At 40.3% G+C, this 19,196-nt stretch overlaps 1 protein-coding gene across 2 annotated transcripts in view; it reads right to left on the bottom strand.

Annotated features, from left to right (window-relative positions):
* The window catches only part of AGTPBP1 (ATP/GTP binding carboxypeptidase 1), a 171,944-nt gene extending 153,305 nt beyond the window's left edge, over nt 1-18,639 (bottom strand). Inside the window, exons 1-2 of one of the 2 annotated variants that reach the window (XM_007456113.1) lie at nt 18,607-18,639; nt 18,453-18,479 (exon numbers count right to left, since the gene is read on the bottom strand). The gene's annotated coding sequence lies outside the window, so the exon portion shown is untranslated. Of the gene's footprint in view, nt 1-18,452 lie in introns of both variants that reach the window. The other variant, XM_007456114.1, reaches the window with a different exon arrangement.
* Between the last annotated feature and the right edge of the window lie 557 nt (nt 18,640-19,196).

Raw genomic sequence — 19,196 nt, 5'->3', positions numbered from 1 at the left:
TCTTTCCCTGTTAAATTACTGTGTGGCTTCTGTCTCCTGATCAGACCCAGACTGATATATCCCAACAATTTTCTAAGCTATTTAGTACCCCACAGTAAATAAATCCTCTCTGCTTAAGTTACATCAAGTGGATTCTGTTCTCTATAATTAAATATTCCTGTTTTCTCTTTGAATAAAGAATTTTGGGGGGTGGGGGGTGGAAGGATTTTACAATATTCATAACATCATTTTTTTTTAATTAGGAAGTGATACTAATTATACATAGCCAGGGTTAAGAATGGCTACTTAAGATTATATTCCCAGGTCAGGCTATTAAATAATATTGTAATATTAACTTCATCTTAGAGTACTATCATTCCTGTAATGCCTAACCACTATTTTAAAAAATTAGTCTATAGTGAGATACCACTTCACACCTACTAAAATATCTACAGTAAAAAACACAGATAATGATAAGTGTTAACAAGGCTGTGGAGAAACTAGAACACTTATACATTGCTGACGGGAAAGTAAAATGATACAGCTGCTTTGAAAACAGTCTAGCAGTTCCTCAAAAGGCTAAACATAAAGTGGCCATAATGACTCAGCTATTCCATCTCTTGGTACATACCCCCAAAAATGAAAAGTTATATCCATACAAAAACCTGTACACAAATGTTTATAGCAGCATCATTCATAAAAACCAAGAATTGGAAACAACCCAAATGCCCATCAACTGACGAATGGATAAAATGTGGTATATCCATACAATGTAATATTATTCAGTGACAAAAAGAAACAAAGTACTTATACGTGCTACCTGGATAAACCTTAAAAATATTATATTAAGTGGAAGAAGCCAGTCAAGAAGGACCACATAATTATATAACTCCATTTATATGAAATATCCAGGATAGCTAAATCTATAGAGACAGAAAGTAGATTAGTGGTCACCTAGGACTAGGAGAGATGGGGATGGGTGTGCGGGAAGAGGCTAAAAGGGTGTGGGGCTTCTTCGAGGGGTAATGAAAATGTTCTAAAACTGACTGTGGTGATGTCTGCACAATTCTGTGAATGTACTAAAATCCACTGAATTGCATACTTTAACCAGTGAAATTGTACGGTATGTGAGTTATATCTCAATACAACTATTTGAAAAAAAAGCTTAATTTCTGCAGGTACTTTCATAATTCAACCATTCCTAAATTAGGATTAGAGACTTAAATCCCTCTGTACCTCAGTGCCTGCTTCTCATGATGGAAGACAATATCCTTTACACAAAAGCAAAACTACAGGGCTTCCCTGGTGGCGCAGTGGTTGAGAGTCCGCCTGCCGATGCAGGGGACACGGGTTCGTGCCCTGGTCCGGGAAGATCTCACATGCTGCGGAGCGGCTGGGCCCGTGAGCCGTGGCCGATGAGCCTGCGCATCCGGAGCCTGTGCTCCACAACAGGAGAGGCCACAACAGTGAGAGGCCCGCGTACAGAAGAAAAAAAAAAAAAAATCTGGGTAGCTGGTCCTACCATGGGAAAGTATGCTGAAAAGAGCTTTTTTCAGCTCTCCCTTATTGCTTCATCATCTCAAAGGAAGAAACCACTTTTCAAGAATATAAGTGAGCTACTATTCCCCCACACCAGCTATGTCAATGTGATGGAAAATTGTAAATCCTGATTATTTAATAAGAAAGATCCCAAAGAATATGCTCATACCCCTTTCCCTTATTAAAGGAAAAAGAAACTTTAAAGGAAGGGGGCAAATAATATCTATCGTCTAAAGGAAAGATGAGTAACATTCCCAGCAATAGGCAGACAGAGATTATTATCATTTAAATTAAGAGAGAAATATATACACTGGACATGATCTGTGTTTATTAACTTACTCTAAATTACAATATTAAGGTATACATTTTCATCTAGTTACCTTAAACATATGACATTTTATGATTAGTTTACTAATGTTTTAAGCTGATCTGCAAACAGGCAAATTTATTTCACCTATATTACTGTCATTAATTTTATCAGAAAATGTGGATAACAGTAAACCTATAAGAAGGTTATACCTTTCACCTTTCTTCATTATGCATCCTCATTAAAAACACAAGAGTTTGGATGGTTCACACACTACTCCACAAAAGATGCTCTGACATTTACAAAGGTCTAATTTGTTCTGCTATGTGATGTTTTAATTATACTACAAATAATAGGGTCTTATTGTTGGAGGAGCAGAATCCAACTACACTTCAATTAGTTTATTTAAAATAACTCTTCCACCCAACACTGATTCCAACTGACTATTTTTATACTTAAACAAATGCCAAAATTCCTAAATCCATATAGGTGATGGAAGAAATTAAAATTCTTACCTTGAAACACATATTTTCCTTGCCTCTAACCTATGACTCTAACCCATTAAAATGGTTTAAGTTTTGTTTGTTTCTTTGTTTTAAGGAAAGTACCACAGCCCTAAGTCACCTCCCACTAATATCACAATAGGAATCAAAATATACAGGACATGAGGAACTCAAAAAGCTATCAGGCATATAAGAAACTAATAGCAAAATGACAAAAGTTCCTCCTTATGAATAATTACTTTAGATGTAAATGGATTAAACTCTCCAACAGACATTGACAAAAATGGATTTTAAAAACATGATCCAACTATATGTTCTCTACAAGAGACTTACTTTAGATACAAAGGTACAAATGGGTTGAAAGTGAAAGGATGGAAAAAGATATGACATGCAAATAGTAACCAAAAGAGATCACAGGTGGCTGTACTAATACCAGACAAAATAGACTTTAAATCAAAGGAGGTTATAAAATACAAAGAAGAACACTATATATTAATAAAAGGCTCAAGAGAGCAAGAAGATATAACAATTATAAACATTCACCTAATAACAGACTATCAAAATACATGAAGCAAAAACTGACAGAATTAAAGGGAAAAATAGACAGTTCTATAATAACAGTTGGCAGTTTCAACACCCTACTCTCAATAATGGATAGAACAACCAGACGGAAGATAAGTAAGGAAACAGAGGACTTGAACAACACAATTAACCAACTACAGATAACAGACATATATAGAACATTCTACCTAACAACAGATTATACATTCTTCTCAAGTACAAGTGGGACATTCTCCAGAATACACGATATAACAGGCCACAAATTATGCCTCAATAGATTTTTAAAGACAGATAATCATACAAAGTATTCTTCCTGACTACAACAGAATGAATTTAGAAATCAGTAAAAGAAAAATTAGAAAATTCACAAATCTGTGGAAATTAAAAAATATGCTCTTAAACAACCACTGGGACAAAGTAGAAATCCTAAGGGAAATTAGAAATACTTAATAGACAAATGAAAACAAAAAATACAACATACCAAAATTTATTAGATGCAGTGAAAGTAGTGCTAAGGGGGAAATTTATAGCTATAAACACGTATTAAAAAATAAGAAAGATCTCAAATCAACAACTTAACTTTACAGTTTAAGGAACTAGAAAAAGCCAAACCCAAAGCTAGCAGAAAGAAGAAAATAATAAAGACTAGGGCAGAGATAAATGAAACAGTGAATAGAAAAATAATACGGGAAAACTAACAAAAACAAAAGTTGATTCTTCAAAAAATTAACAAAATTGACGAAACTTTAGCAAGATTAAGAAAAAAGAAGCAAATTACTAATCAGAAAGTGCAGACATTACTGATTCCACAGAAATAAAAAAGATTTTATGAGAGTACTGTGAACAGCTGTGCACCAACAAAGTGGATAACCTAGGTAAAACTGACAAATTTCTAGAAACCTATTATGTCACAAAGAAATAGAAAATCTGAATAGACCCATAATTATTAAGGAGATTGAGCCAGTAATCAAAATGCTCCCAACAAAGAAAAGCCCCAAACCTGATGGCTTCACTAGTGAACTGTACCAAACATTTAAAGAATATCAATGCTTCTCAAATTCTTCAAAAAACTGAAGTGGAGGGAACACTTCCTAACTCATTCTATGAGGCATCGCCCTGATACCAAAGCCACACAAAGACATTACAAGAAAACTACAGACCAATACCCCTTTGAACACAGATCCAAAAAATCCCCCACAAAATACCAGCAAACTGAATTCAGCAGCATAAATGCAAATCAACAGCACAATGAGATATCACCTAACACCCATCAGGATGGCTACTATCCAAAAAAAAAACAAAAAACAAAAAAAACCCACACAGGAAATAACACATGTTGACAAAGATGTAAAGAAATTGGAACCCTTGTTCAATGTTGGTGCTGGTGTGAATGTAAAATGATGCAGCCTTGATGGAAACAGTATGGTCATTCCTCAAAAAATTAAAAATAGAATTACCATATGACCCAGCAACTCCACTTCTGAGTATGTACCCGAAAGAACTAAAAGCAGGGTCTCAAAGAAATATGTGCACACCCATGTACACAGCAGCAGCATTATTCACAACAGCCAAAAGGTAGAAGCAACCCAAGTAACTATCAATGGATAAAAAAAAAAAAAAAAGAAGAATATGGTATTTACATACAATGGAATGTTAGCCTTAAAAAGGAAGGAAATTCTGACACATGCTACAGTGTAGATGAACCTTGAAGATACCATACTAAAAGAAATAAGCCAATCACAAAAGAGCAAATACTGTATGATTCCATTCATATAATGTAGATAAAGTAGTCTAATTCAGAGAGAGAAAAAACAAAATGGTAGCTGCCAGGGGCAAGGTGGAAGCGGAAGAAATGGGCAGCTATTAATTAATGGATCAAGAGTTTAAGTTTTGCAAGATGAAAAGTTCTAGAGATGGATGGTAATAATGGATGCACAACAATGTGAATTAATGCCACTTAACTGTATATTAAAAATGATTAAGGGCTTCCCTGGTGGCGCAGTGGTTAAGAATCTGCCTGCCAATTCAGGGGACATGGGTTCGAGCCCTGGTCCGGGAAGATCCCACATGCCGCGGAGCAACTAAGCCCGGGCACCGCAACTACTGAGCCTGTGCTCTAGAGCCCACAAGCCACAACTACTGAGCCTGCGTGCCACAACTACTGAAGCCTGCACGCCTAGAGCCCATGTTCCAAACAAGAAAAGCCACCACAATGAGAAGCCTGTGCACCACAATGAAGAACAGACCCCGCTCACCACAACCAGAGGAAAGCCCACGTGCAGCAACGAAGGCCCAACGCAGCCAAAAAATAATAAAATCATTTCTTTTAAAAAGAGATTAAAATGCTAAATTTTATGTTATATATATTTTACCATAATTTCTAAAAATAAATTTTTAAATCAAAATATGGACCAAAAATATGAATGAGTCAATATGTTAAAAATTGGGGGCTTCCCTGGTGGTGCAGTGCTTGAGAGTCCGCCTGCCGATGCAGGAGACGCGGGTTCGTGCCCCGTTTCGGGAAGATCCCACATGCCGCAAAGCGGCTGGGCCCATGAGCCATGGCCACTGAGCCTGCGCACCCGGAGCCTGTGCTCCGCAAATGGGAGAGGCCACAACAGTGAGAGGCCCGCATAACGCAAGAAAAAAAAAAAAGAAAAGAAAAAAAAAATTGGAAAAAATAAGTTTCGAATGTAAACACAAAATTAAAACTGGGGGGACTGGTTAGATGGTGGAGTAGAAGGACATGCTCTCACTCCCTCTTCTGAGAACACCAGAATCACAATTAACTGCTGAACAATCATCGCTAGGAAGACACTGGAACTCACCAAAAGAGATACCCCACATCCAAACACAAAGGAGAAGACACGATGAGATGGTAAGAGGGGCTCAATCACAATAAAATCAAATCCCACAACTGCTAGGTAGGTGACTCACAAACTGAAGAACACTAATACCACAGAAGTCCACCCACGGGAGTGAAGGTTCTGAGCCCCATGTCAGGCTTCCCAACCTGGGGGTCCGGCAAGGGGAGAAGGAATTCCTAGAGAATCAAACTTTGAAGGCCAGCAGGATTTGACTGCAGGACTTCGACAGGACTGGGGGAAACAGAGACTCCTCTCCTGGGGGGCACACACAAAGTAGTGTGTGCACTGGGACCCAGGGGAAGGAGCAGTGACCCCATAGGAGATTGAACCAGACTTACCTGCTAGTGTTGGAGGGTCTTCTGCAGAGGTGGCGGGTGGCTGTGGCTCACCGTGAGGACAAGGACACAGGCAGCAGAAGTTCTGGGAAGTACTCCTGGGTGAGAGCCTTCCCAGAGTCCGACATTAGCACCACCAAAGAGAACGGGTAAGCTCCAATGTTGGGTCACCCCAGGCTAAACAGCTAACAAAGAGGGAACCCAGCCCCATCCATCAGTAGACAAGTGGATTAAAGTTTTACTCAGCTCTGCCCACCAGAGCAACACCCACCTCTACCCACCACCAGTCCCTCCCATCAGGAAACTTGTACAAGCCTCTTAGATAGGCTCATCCATCAGAGGGCAGACAGCAGAAGCAAGAAAAACTACAATCCTGCAGGCTATGGAACAAAAACCACATTCACAGAAAGATAAAGGAGATGAAAAGGCAGAGGGCTATGTACCAGATGAAGGGACAAGATAAAACCCCAGAAAAACACTAAATGAAGTGGAGATAGGCAACCTTCCAGAAAAAGAATTCAGAAAAATGATAGGGAAGATGATCCAGGACCTCAGAAAAAGAATGGAGGCAAAGATCGAGAAAATGCAAGAAATGTTTAACAAAGATCTAGAAGAATTAAAAAACAAACAGAGATAACAATACAATAACTGAAATGAAAACAACACTAGAAGGAATCAATAACAAAATAACTGAGGCAGAAGAACGAATAAGTGACCTGGAAGACAGACTGGTGGAATCCACTGCTGCAGAATAGAATAAAGAAAAAAGAGTGAAAAGAAATGAAGACAGCCTAAGAGACCTCTGAGACAACATTAAATGCAACAACATTCACATTATAGGGGTTCCAGAAGGAGACAAGAGAGAAAGGACCCCAGAAAATATTTGAGAGGTTACAGTCAAAAACTTCCCTAACGTGGGAAAGGAAATAGCCACCCAAGTTCAAGAAGCACAGAGAGTCCCATACAGGATAAACACAAGGAGAAACATGCCGAGACACATAAAAATCAAATTGGCAAAAATTAAAGAAAAAGAAAAATTACTGAAAGCAGCAAGGGAAAAATGACAAATAATGTACAAGGGAACTCCCATAAGGTTAACAGCTGATTTCTCAGCAGAAACTCTACAAACCAGAAGGGAGTGGCGGGACATATTTAAAGTGATGAGAGGGAATAAACCACAACCAAGATTACTCTACCTGGCAAGTATCTCATTCAGATTTGATGGAGAAATCAAAAGCTTTACAGACAACTAAAAGCTAAGGGAATTCAGCACCACCAAACCAGCTCTACAACAAATGCTAAAGGAACTTCTCTAATTAGGAACCACAAGAGAAGAAAAAGACCTACAAAAACAAACCCATAACAACTAAGAAAATGGTAATAGGAACATATATATCGATAACTACCTTAAACGTGAATGGATTAAACGCTCCAACCAAAAGACAAAGACTGGCTGAATGGATACAAAAACAAGACCCATACATATGCTGTCTACAAGAGACCCACTTCAGACCTAGGGACACATACAGACTGAAAATGAGGGGATGGAAAAAGATATTCCATGCAAATGGAAATCAAAACAAAGCTAGGGAATAGGAACATACATATCGATAATTACCTTAAATGTAAATGGACTAAATGCTCCCACCAAAAGACACAGATTGGCTGAATGGATACAAAAACAAGACCCATATATATGCTGTCTACAAGAGACCCCTGCGCGTCCGGAGCCTGGGCTCCGCAACGGGAGAGGCCACAACAGTGAGAGGCCCACGTACCACACACACACAAAAAAAGCTAGAGTACCAATACTCATATCAGATAAAATAGACTTTAAAATAAAGAATGTTACAAGAGACTAGGAAGGACACTACATAATGATCAACGGATCAATCCAAGAAGAAGATATAACAATTATAAATATATATGCACCCAACATAGGAGCACCTCAATACATATGGCAACTGCTAACAGCTATAAAAGAGAAAATCGACAGTAACACAATAATAGTGGGGGACTTTAACACCTCACTTACACCAATGGACAGATCATCCAAACAGAAAATTAATAAGGAAACACAAGCTTTAAATGACACAATAGACCAGATAGATTTAATTGATATTTATAGGACATTCCATCCAAAAACAGCAGATTACACTTTCTTCTCACGTGCACATGGAACATTCTCCAGGATAGATCACATCTTGGGCCACAAATCAAGCCTCAGTAAATTTAAGAAAACTGAAATCATATCAAGCATCTTTTATGACCACAGTGCTATGAGATTAGAAGTGAATTACAGGGAAAAAAATATAAAAAACACAAACACATGGAGGCTAAACAATACGTTACTAAATAATCAAGAGATCACTGAAGAAATCAAAGAGGAAATTTTAAAAAGTACCAAGAGACAAATGACAATGAAAACACGACAATCCAAAACCTATGGGATGCAGCAAAAGCAGTTCTAAGAGGGAAGTTTATAGCAGTACAAGCCTATCTCAAAAAAAAAAAAAATCTCAAATAAACAATCTAACCTTACATCTAAAGGAACTAGAGAAAGAAGAACAAACAAAACCCAAAGGTAGCAGAAGGAAAGAAATCATAAAGATCAGAGGAGAAATAAATGAAACAGAAACAAAGAAAACAATAGCAAAGATCAATAAAACTAAAAGCTCGTTCTTTGAGAAGATAAACAAAATTGCTAAACCATTAGCCAGACTCATCAAGAAAAACAGGGAGAGGACTCAAATTAATAAAATTAGAAATGAAAAAGGAGAAGTTCCAACAGAAACCTCAGAAATACAAAGCATCCTAAGAGACTACTACAAGCAACTCTATGCCAATAAAATGGACAACCTGGAAGAAATGGACAAATTCTTAGAAAGGTATAACCTTCCAAGACTGAACCAGGAAGAAATAGAAAATATGAACAGACCAATCACAAGTAATGAAATTTAAACTGTGACTAAAAATCTTCCAACAAACAAAAGTCCAGTACCAGATGGCTCCACAGGTGAATTCTATCAAACATTTAAAGAAGAGCTAACACCCATCTTTCTCAAATTCTTCCAAAACATTGCATAGGAAGGAACACTCCCAAACACATTCTATGAGACCACCAGCACCCTGATACCAAAACCAGACAAAGATACTACAAAAAAAGAAAATTAAAGACCAATATCACTGATGAATATAGATGCAAAAACCCTCAACAAAATACTAGCAAACAGAATCCAACAACACATTAAAATGATCATGTACCACGATCAAGTGGGATTTATCCCAGAGATGCAAGGATTCTTCAATATATGCAAATCAATCAATGTGATACACCATATTAACAAATTGAATAAAAACCATATGATCATCTCAATAGATGCAGAAAAAGCTTTTGACAAAATTCAACACCCATTTATGATAAAAACTCTCCAGAAAATGGGCATAGAGGGAACCTACCTCAACATAATAAAGGCCATATACGACAAACCCACAGCAAACATCATTCTCAATGGTGAAAAACTGAAAGCATTTCCTCTAAGATCAGGAACAAGACAAGGATGTCCACTGTCACCACTATCATTCAACATTATTTTGGAAGTCCTAGCCATGGCAATCAGAGAAGAAAAAGAAATAAAAGGAATACAAATTTGAAAAGAAGTAAAACTGTCACTGTTTGCAGATGACATGATACTATACATAGAGAATCCTAAAGATGCCACCACAAAACTACTAGACCTAATCAATGAATTTGGTAATGTAGCAGGATACAAAATTAATGGACAGAAATCTCTTGCATTCCTATACACTAATGATGAAAAATCTGAAAGAGAAATTAAGGAAACACTCCCATTTACCATTGCAAATACCTAGGAATAAACCTACCTAGGGAGACAAAAAACCTGCATGCAGAAAACTATAAGACACTGATGAAACAAATTAAAGACGATACCAACAGATGGAGAGATATACCATGCTCTTGGATTGGAAGAATCAATATTGTGAAAATGACTATACTACCCAAAGCAATCTACAGATTCAATGCAATCCCTATCGAATTACCAATGGCATTTTTTACAGAACTAGAACAAAAAAATCTTAAAATTTGTATGGAGACACAAAAGACCCCGAATAGCCAAAGGAGTCTTGAAGGAAAAAAAACGGAGCTGGAGGAATCAGACTCCCTGACTTCAGACTATACTATAGAGCTACAGTAATCAAGATAATATGGTACTGGCACAAAAACAGAAATATAAATCAATGGAACAAGAAAGAAAGCCCAGAGATAAACCCATGCACCTATGGTCAACTAATCTATGACAAAGGAGGCAAGGATATACAATGGAGAAAAGACAGTCTCTTCAATAAGTGGTGCTGGGAAAACTGGACAGCTACATGTAAAAGAATGAAATTAGAACACTCCATAACACCATACACAAAAATAAACTCAAAATGGATTAGAGACCTAAATGTAAGACTGGACACTATAAAACTCTTAGAGGAAAACATAGGAAGACATAAATGTCTTTGACATAAATCAAAGCAAGATCTTTTTGATCCACCTCCTAGAGTAATGGAAAGAAAAACAAAAATAAGCAAATGGGACCTAATGAAACTTAAAAGCTTTTGCACAGCAAAGGAAACCATAAAAAAGATGAAAAGACAACCCTCAGAATGGGAGAAAATATTTCCAAATGAGTCAACGGACAAAGGATTAATCTCCCAAATATATAATCAGCTCATGCAGCTCAATATTAAAAAAACAAACAACCCAATACAGAAATGGGCAGAAGACCTAAATAGACATTTCTCCAAAGAAGACATACAGATGGCCAAGAAGCACATGAAAACCTGTTCAACATCAGTAATTATTAGAGAAATGCAAATCAAAACTACAATGAGGTATCACCTCACACGAGTTAGAATGGGCATCATCAGAAAATCTACAAACAACAAATGCTGGAGAGAGTGTGGAGAAAAGGAACCCCTCCTGCACTGTGGGTGGGAATGTAAATTGATACAGCCACTATGGAGAACAGTATGGAGCTTCCTTAAGAAACTAAAAATAAAATTACCATATGATCCAGCAACCCCACTACTGGGCATATACCCAGAGAAAACCATAATTCAAACACACATGCACCCCAATGTTCACTGCAGCACTATTTACAATAGCCAGGTCATGGAAGCAACCTAAATGCCCATCAACAGACAAATGGATAAAGAAGATGTGGTACATATATACAATGGAGTATTACTCAGCCATAAAAAGGAACGAAATTGGGTGATTTGTAGAGATATGGATGGATCTAGAGGCTGTCACAGAGTGAAGTAAGTCAGAAGGAGTAAAACAAATATCGTATATTAACGCATATATGTGGAACCTAGAAAAACTGTACAGATGAACCAATTTGCAGGACAGAAGTAGAGACACAGATGTAGAGAACAAACGTATGGACACCAAGAGGGGAAAGTGGCAGGGGGTGGGGGTGGTAGTGTGATGAATTGGGCAATTGGGATTGACATGTATACACTGATGTGTATAAAATGGAAGACTAGGGTTTCCCTGGTGGCGCAGTGGTTGAGAGTCCGCCTGCCGATGCAGGGGACAAGGGTTCGTGCCCCGGACTGGGAAGATCCCACATGCCACGGAGCGGCTGGGCCCGTGAGCCATGGCCACTGAGTCTGTGTGTCCGGAGCCTGTGCTCCGCAACGGGAGAGGCCAAAAAAAAAAAAAAAAAAAAAAAAAAGGAAGACTAATAAGAACCTGCTGTATAAAGAAATAAAAGAAAATCTGGACCCCCCCAAAAAAAAAATCTGTTAAAGAGGAAAAAAATTTTAATTTAATTTAATTAAAAAAAAATTAAAACTGATGCGATGAAATTAACAGATGAAAGAGACATTTTCAAGGCAAAGAAAAAATCCCAGAACCCACAATTGTAGCAGGCTTCAAAGATCTTGTGGAAGTCAAATTCTTTCACTCTGTAAATTAGGAGAGAAGCTCCTCAGGGAAGTTAGCTGTCTTGCATTAACTATCATCAGTCAGTTCTGCTACATTCAACAAGAAGCTGTGCCTACCACAAATTAACAAATCTGGAGTTTTTGTCAAAAATAGCATTCTTTTGGGGCTTCCCTGGTGGCGCAGTGGTTGATAGTCCGCCTGCCGATGCAGGGGACACGGGTTCGTGCCCCTTTCGGGGAAGATCCCACATGCCGCGGAGCGGTTAGGCCTGTGAGCCATGGCCACTGAGCCTGCGCGTCCAACGGGAGAGGCCGCAACAGTGAGAGGCCCGCATACCACAAAAAAATATATATATATATATATATAGCATTCTTTTCAATTCATTAAACTCTATTATATGTAGACAGTGTTAACATTTTTATTACTATTATTTTGCCATAAATCCTTTATTGTCATTATTATTATTCCTAATGTAACCTATACCCTTATAATCATAATCGTAAATCATTTTCCCCATAAGGAAAAGATATGACACAAAGACAGCAAGTGCTGGGCACCTCTCCTTAGGATGGTTCATCCTCAGCATGAATTAAATGAGAAATGAAGGGAGCTAAGTAGTTTGTCTTTTTTGTTTTCCAGCTTATGAGCTGGGTATCAAGCGAGTTTTCCATACTGTGCCTTCACTATATTTGTCTAATATGTAAAATCCAAAAAAATTAGATTTGAACACTTATGTGGAAATGTACTACCAAATCTTCTTAAGATAGTGTAATTTCAGAATACTAATAATATAGCCCCCTTGTATCAGCACTTGACTAAAACCGTAAGAAACCTCTCAACTTTCTATGAATAACCTTTACTCTGCTTAAATCTTTTTTTTTTTAAAGAAGGCCTTTACAGGGACCCAAAAGTCTGAAGCAAAAATAGACTAGAAATAGTTACTACCGCTTCCCTTCCTAATCAAAGTTTGGTAGAAATCCCCTATGATTTATACTATAAGTCCTCAAAGTGTGGTCTGTGGAACCCTAGGGTCCCAACACCCTTTTAGGGGGTCCACAAGGTCAAAGCTATTTTTATAATAATACTAAAACATTATTAGCCTTTTTAACTATATTAGCATGTACACTAATGGTGCAGAAGCAATGGTGTGTAAAATTTCTGGCACCTTGGAACAAATTATAATGGTGGCACCAAACTGTACTGTTATTAGTGATTGTATTTTCACCATCAAGCATCAGCAATTATAAAAAAGTCTTTCACTTAAGAATGTCCCTGAAATAGTAAAAATGATATTAATTTTATTAAATCTTGGCCCTTGCATACATATTCTTTTAATGTTCTATGTGAAAAAATGGTTAAGTATGCATGAAGCCTTTCTTGTTATATAGTAAATTATAATGCTTGACAGCTGTCTCAAGGAAAAGTGCTTCTGTAACTGAACTGAGAGCTTGAATTAGCCTTTTTCATTAAACACCACCTTTACTTAAAAGAATGATTTAGGTATTTTGGCAGAGGTTTGCTCAGAAATGAATGAAGTCTATTTGTCACTTACAGGAAACAACTGACAATCATATTTGTTGCCAATGATAAAATTTGAGCTTTCAAGCAAAAATCAGATTTTTGGAAAACTCATAACCACCATCATGTCACAACTGGGACAGCTTCCCAATAACTTGTTTCTGATGGAATAGGTGGTGATATTGATATTAACAAACATTATTTTTTAATATTTTGTAATGAAAAGTAACTCACTGACCAGGTAACAAATGACCAGGGCATGATGTTATAAATTCAGGCATGGGCATTAGGTCCACTCTAAGTTCAGACCAACAGATTTTAACATAACATTATTAAAAAGTCCAATGTTATGATTTCAGATTCCATACTGCAACTGTCAGGGAGGAAGAAAACTTTCCTCTACCCTTCTTCTAGGTTATTCTGGCTGGTCTAAGAATTAAATTGGCATGAGACAGATTAACAGGAGAAAAGCAAATTTAATTCATATGTATGGGAATCCCAACCACATGAGGGGTCACAGATCCTACATACATCAGAGTTTCAAAGACAGAAAGGTAAAATGAAGTGTGTGTCATCCTGAGCTACAGAATGGGATAGGGGCCTGGGGCTTCCAAGAACTAAGGTCATTCACAGGACAATAAGAAGAGCAGATGGGGCTTCCCTGGTGGCGCAGTGGTTGAGAATCTGCCTGCCGATGCAGGGGGCACGGGTTCGAGACCTGGTCTGGGAAGATCCCACATGCCGCGGAGCAACTAGGCCCGTGAGCCACAACTACTGAGCCTGCGCGTCTGGAGCCTGTGCTCCGCACCAAGAGAGGCTGCGATAGTGAGAGGCCCGCGCAACGCGATGAAGAGTGGCCCCGGCTCGCTGCAACTAGAGAAAGCCCTCGCACAGAAACGAAGACCCAACACAGCCAAAATAAATAAATAAATTACTAAATTCCAAAAAAAAAAAAAAAAAAAAAAAAAAAAGAAGAGCAGATGTTTGACAATACGATGTTTGTCTGCCATATAGATGAGGCCACTAGGATAAAATTTATCGCTGGTAATAACTCTTTTTCTGGGAAAAATCCCCAATTTAAATTCTTCTAGGTAGTTAAGGAAGGGGCAGTAGTTTCCCTTGAACAGGCAGTTTCTCAACTGCCTTTAGCTCAAAATAATCCACACTCAAAAGTGGCACATTTTGGGGAGGTTCATTCCAAACCTTTATATAACTAACTAAAAACTGTCATATGCTGAGTTTTGATGTAGTACCAAACAAGTATATCCATAATTATCTGGAGGCTATCAAAATATCCCTTCCTTTTTCAGCCATTAACTGTGTAAGGCTGGATTTCTCTCTGTATATATACTTCAACCCAAACAATATATTGCAATAGACTGAATGCAGAAGCAGATATGACAATCCAGCTGTTTCTATTAAACCAGACATTAGAGATTTACAAAATCTAGAACGCCAGTCTTCTCACTCCTTTATTTATTCTTGAAAAATAGTCATCTTTCACTAAAAAAAATGTTTATATTAACATGTAATGGGTTTATAATTATCATTTTAAGTGAATTAATAAAAATTTTGCATCTTTGCTTTAATTTATAATATATAATCCACAAAAGCTTTTTGTGGTGCTCAATAATTTTTTAAGAGTATAAAAGGGTCCTTAGACCAAACATTTGAAAGCACCTGATGTAAAGAACAAAGTATTAATATCAGATCCCTGCAAACCAAAAAGAACAAGAAGTACATTTTAAAAACTTTTTTTTTAGTTTTCCTAGGAAAATTACATGAAAACTGAAAAGGAACACAATGGCAAATCAAAATTAACCTCATTCTAAGTAACATCAATACAGAATTAAAAAAAAAAAAGAACGCTTAGATGAAAGTGATTTTGTATATCCTGGAAACATGCAATATCTTGATCAGATAAACACATAAATATATCCATTAATAGTTTGATAGATAATATTTTTGATAGCTGCACATGACAGCCAAAGAAACATGCAATCACAAACTCAAAAACAGGTGATTAAAATAGCAGCCACCACCACCATGAGGGAGACAATCCAAGGTTCTGTCAGAAGGGACAAACAGGGATACTACAGCCACTCTCCGGCAGCATCTCAGGGCACCCAGCTCAGGGTCTAGCTGTTCTAAACTAAATAAATTACATGCTTCCAAGCCAGGACAGTAACACTAAGCTCTCACTTAGCCCCAAAAGAGCAAATGGGTCATCGTGGAATTAATCTGGAATAACAGTGCTCGATCAGCCCAAAGCCCCTTTTCGGCTTACTAGATCCCTTGCACTGAGGAAAAACACTAGCAATATTTACTGAGCATTTACTATGTGCCAGGCATTGTGGGCTAAGCACTTTATATGTATTAACTCATTTAATATTCAAGATCATCTTAAGAGTATACACCATAATTATCTCCATTTTTGGAGTTGAGAAAATTGAAGCACAAAGAAGATAAATAACTTGCTCAAAGCAAAGCCAGGATTCAAATCCAGCCTGTCTGGCTCTGAGGCCCAGCCCCTTAGCCACTACACTGTAGTACACAGAGGCACAGTAACCAACAATAATATATAAAGTTTAAATTCAGTGTCCACTGTTGACAATTTCTGTTGTTTACACTGAGACCTACTGCCTAAGAGAAGCTCCCAATTTGCAGAGAGCCCTCTGACAGGTCATCCATTACTACCCATGCACTGTTCAACGTCCAGGTATTAAGGGGCTTTGAGCAAGAAAAGTAGATTTTGGAAGGTGAAACTGTGAAAGAGATTTTTTTTTTTGTCCAAGATATAGAATATGATACAAATTAGATGATTTCATACGTCTTGGACCTCTTTTTCTTCCACTATTGAAAATAAAACCGTTATTATATAAGAATCTAGCTAGACTACTCCAAAGAGAATAATGCCTCAATTCAAGTCAACTAAAAAAGCTTTATAAAAACTGCATTTACAGAAGTTCAGATTACACTATACATTTAAATATTTTGCAATGTGGCTAATTACAAGGGTAGCTCTGTCTATACTTTTCATTTCAGTGTTCAGAGTGAGACTGCAGTTCTAAGTATATGCTGAAGCAATTCAAGGCAGAGTTTTGAGGTCATTAAAAATGAACCTAGGGCTTCCCTGGTGGCACAGTGGTTAAGAATCCGCCACAACTACTGAAGCCCGCGCCTAGAGCCCGTGCTCTGCAACAAGAGAAGCCACCGCAATGAGAAGCCCTCGCACCGCAACGAAGAGTAGCCCCCGCTCACCGCAACTAGAGAAAGCCCTCGCACAGCAACAAAGACCCAATGCAGCCAAAAATAAAATAAATAATTTTTTTAAAAAATGAACCTATAACTTCACTGTAGAAATTAATTCAAGCAAAGTGGAATGGGAAACAGAACAAGTCATGTTACAACTCAGCCTTAAGGATGAGAAATAAGGAGTGGATAAGGCACTGCTAACTATCTCACAGTAATTACATAAGAAAATGCTTACAGATCTTTCAGGGTTTTGTTTGATTTTAACATTTGGCACACGTTTTAAACTATGTACCATAGGGCTTCCCTGGTGGCGCAGTGGTTGAGAGTCCGCCTGCCGATGCAGGGGACACGGGTTCGTGCCCCGGTCCAGGAGGATCCCACATGCCGCGGAGCGGCTGGGCCCGTGAGCCATGGCCGCTGAGCCTGCGCGTCCGGAGCCTGTGCTCCGCAGCAGGAGAGGCCACAACAGTGAGAGGCCCGCGTACAGCAAAAAAAAAAAAAAAAAAGATTCCAACAAGAACATAAATGGTAAGTGAAAATGAGTGATCCAGAAGACTGTTAAAATCCCTTCTACCTACAAACTGTCGTATATCATAAACACTGCTACAATTTTGAATACCTGAAAAAAAAACCACACAGAATTAATATCGCCAAAGAAAATTTCGACTGAGTCTTACAACATATTAGGTCATCGGCAGTGCTAGACCTGCAAGCACTTGAGGAAGCTATCTTAAAATGAGAAATGGGCTTTAAGTTATCAACATTCACAACGATGTGTAAAACTCTATTCTGTGATGAGTAAATGCCCAGGAAAGGAAACGAACCAATTCAAAACTGCACTGGTACTTTAAGAGACTTAAAGGTACAGGAGGGAAACAACCATTGAGCCCAGCAAGCCTTTGCGTTGGGTTGCAGGAGTCCCTGAACACTTGCATGAAGAACCCGCAACTCAGGAAGGAAGGCTGGAGGGAAACTCTGCACTGTCATCTAGGGCGATCTGATTCAGGTTCAAATCAAACCCACAGGGCGCCAAGTTGTAAGCAGAGAACACACTTCAGGCCAAGCTACCCACTGAGAGGGAGCAAGCCCAGCCATCGCCGACGTCACACCACAGCCCACCCTGAAGCCCGGCGCACCTAGGGGCTGGGAGCTGGGGCGACTGGGGAGGCGGGGTGCGCGCCCGGCCCCTGCCTGCCGCCCCTGGGCTCCGCTCCGCGCTGTACCGCAGCCACCCGCGCGATCACCACCGAGAGAAAGAGAGAGCAGTGCAGGGGTCCGTCTCTGCCCGGAGACCGCGCCGGGCAGCCTCCGCGGGGACTGGAGCGGGGACGACCGAGCCTCCATGGGTGGGGGCGGGGCGTTTTCCAGAAACCGGCCAAAGGCCCCACCCATCAGGGGTTCCCCTCAAGACCCGGTCCACCCCCCGAAAGACACGGGTTACACAACCTGACAGGTAAGGGGCGGGGGGATCGCAGGACGCAGACCGGGGCGGGCCCCGGGTCGCTCCTCCCCGGCCTCCCCAGCCCCCAGGAAGCCGCAGATGAGAAGATAGGAGGGGTGGCGGGCGGGCTAGCCGCAGCCGAGGGGCTGCCGGCCCGGACGCGCTGACGGCGGCAGGGCGCTCACCGGCTCAGGATGCGGCGCTGGCAGGGACTGGGTAAAGGTGCAGCACCCGGCTCGGCGTCGGCAGCGCGGGCCGCTGCTCTCCGGAGGCCCGGCGGATGCCTCACCGCCCGCCGCCGGGTGTTTTCATACAAACCCCGGTGGCAGAAGAGGAGGCGGCGGCGGAACCTGCCCGCATCCCGGGCAACGTCAGCGCGGCGCCCCGCCCACCGCACTCCTCGGCCAGCCGGCGCGCGGGGCGGGCGGGAGGGCGGGGCGCGCCGCGGGGAGGGCGGGGCGCGCGCGGGCAGGAGCGGGGTTGCGGGTGTTGGGGAGTGCGCGTGGAGAAGGAGGGAGCGCGCGCAGGGGGGAGGGCGGGGCGCACGCGCCGTTGTTTGGGGGTGGGAAGGCCGGCTCCAGAGTCTGGAGAAGGGCTTATGCGCGACGAAGGCTGTGGTCCCCTGCAGCTGTCGGCCTACCCAACCAAATGGTTCTTTGGGCGGCTGCCTATGTCCCGCAGGTCACCTTCCTGTAAGCTCCCAGTTAGAGACAATACCTTTTCCCAGAACTAAGCCGGAGCCCATGCCCACCCTCTTAGGAGGCTTTTAGCAGCACAGGACCAGCACCATGCCACCCCGGTACCTCTGACCCACGTGGTACCGGGGTGGCACTGTACCCTGGGGACCGCGATGAAACTTAGCCTTTTCCTCACCTCAAGGAGAGTCCATAATAAGAAGGTGAAGACAAGCAGCTATCACAGCTGGGCTC

Source organism: Lipotes vexillifer, unplaced genomic scaffold, assembly GCF_000442215.2.
Source record: "Lipotes vexillifer unplaced genomic scaffold, Lipotes_vexillifer_v1.1 scaffold806, whole genome shotgun sequence".
Lineage (NCBI taxonomy): Eukaryota > Metazoa > Chordata > Mammalia > Artiodactyla > Lipotidae > Lipotes > Lipotes vexillifer.
This window is presented reverse-complemented; position numbering and strand designations above follow the sequence as displayed.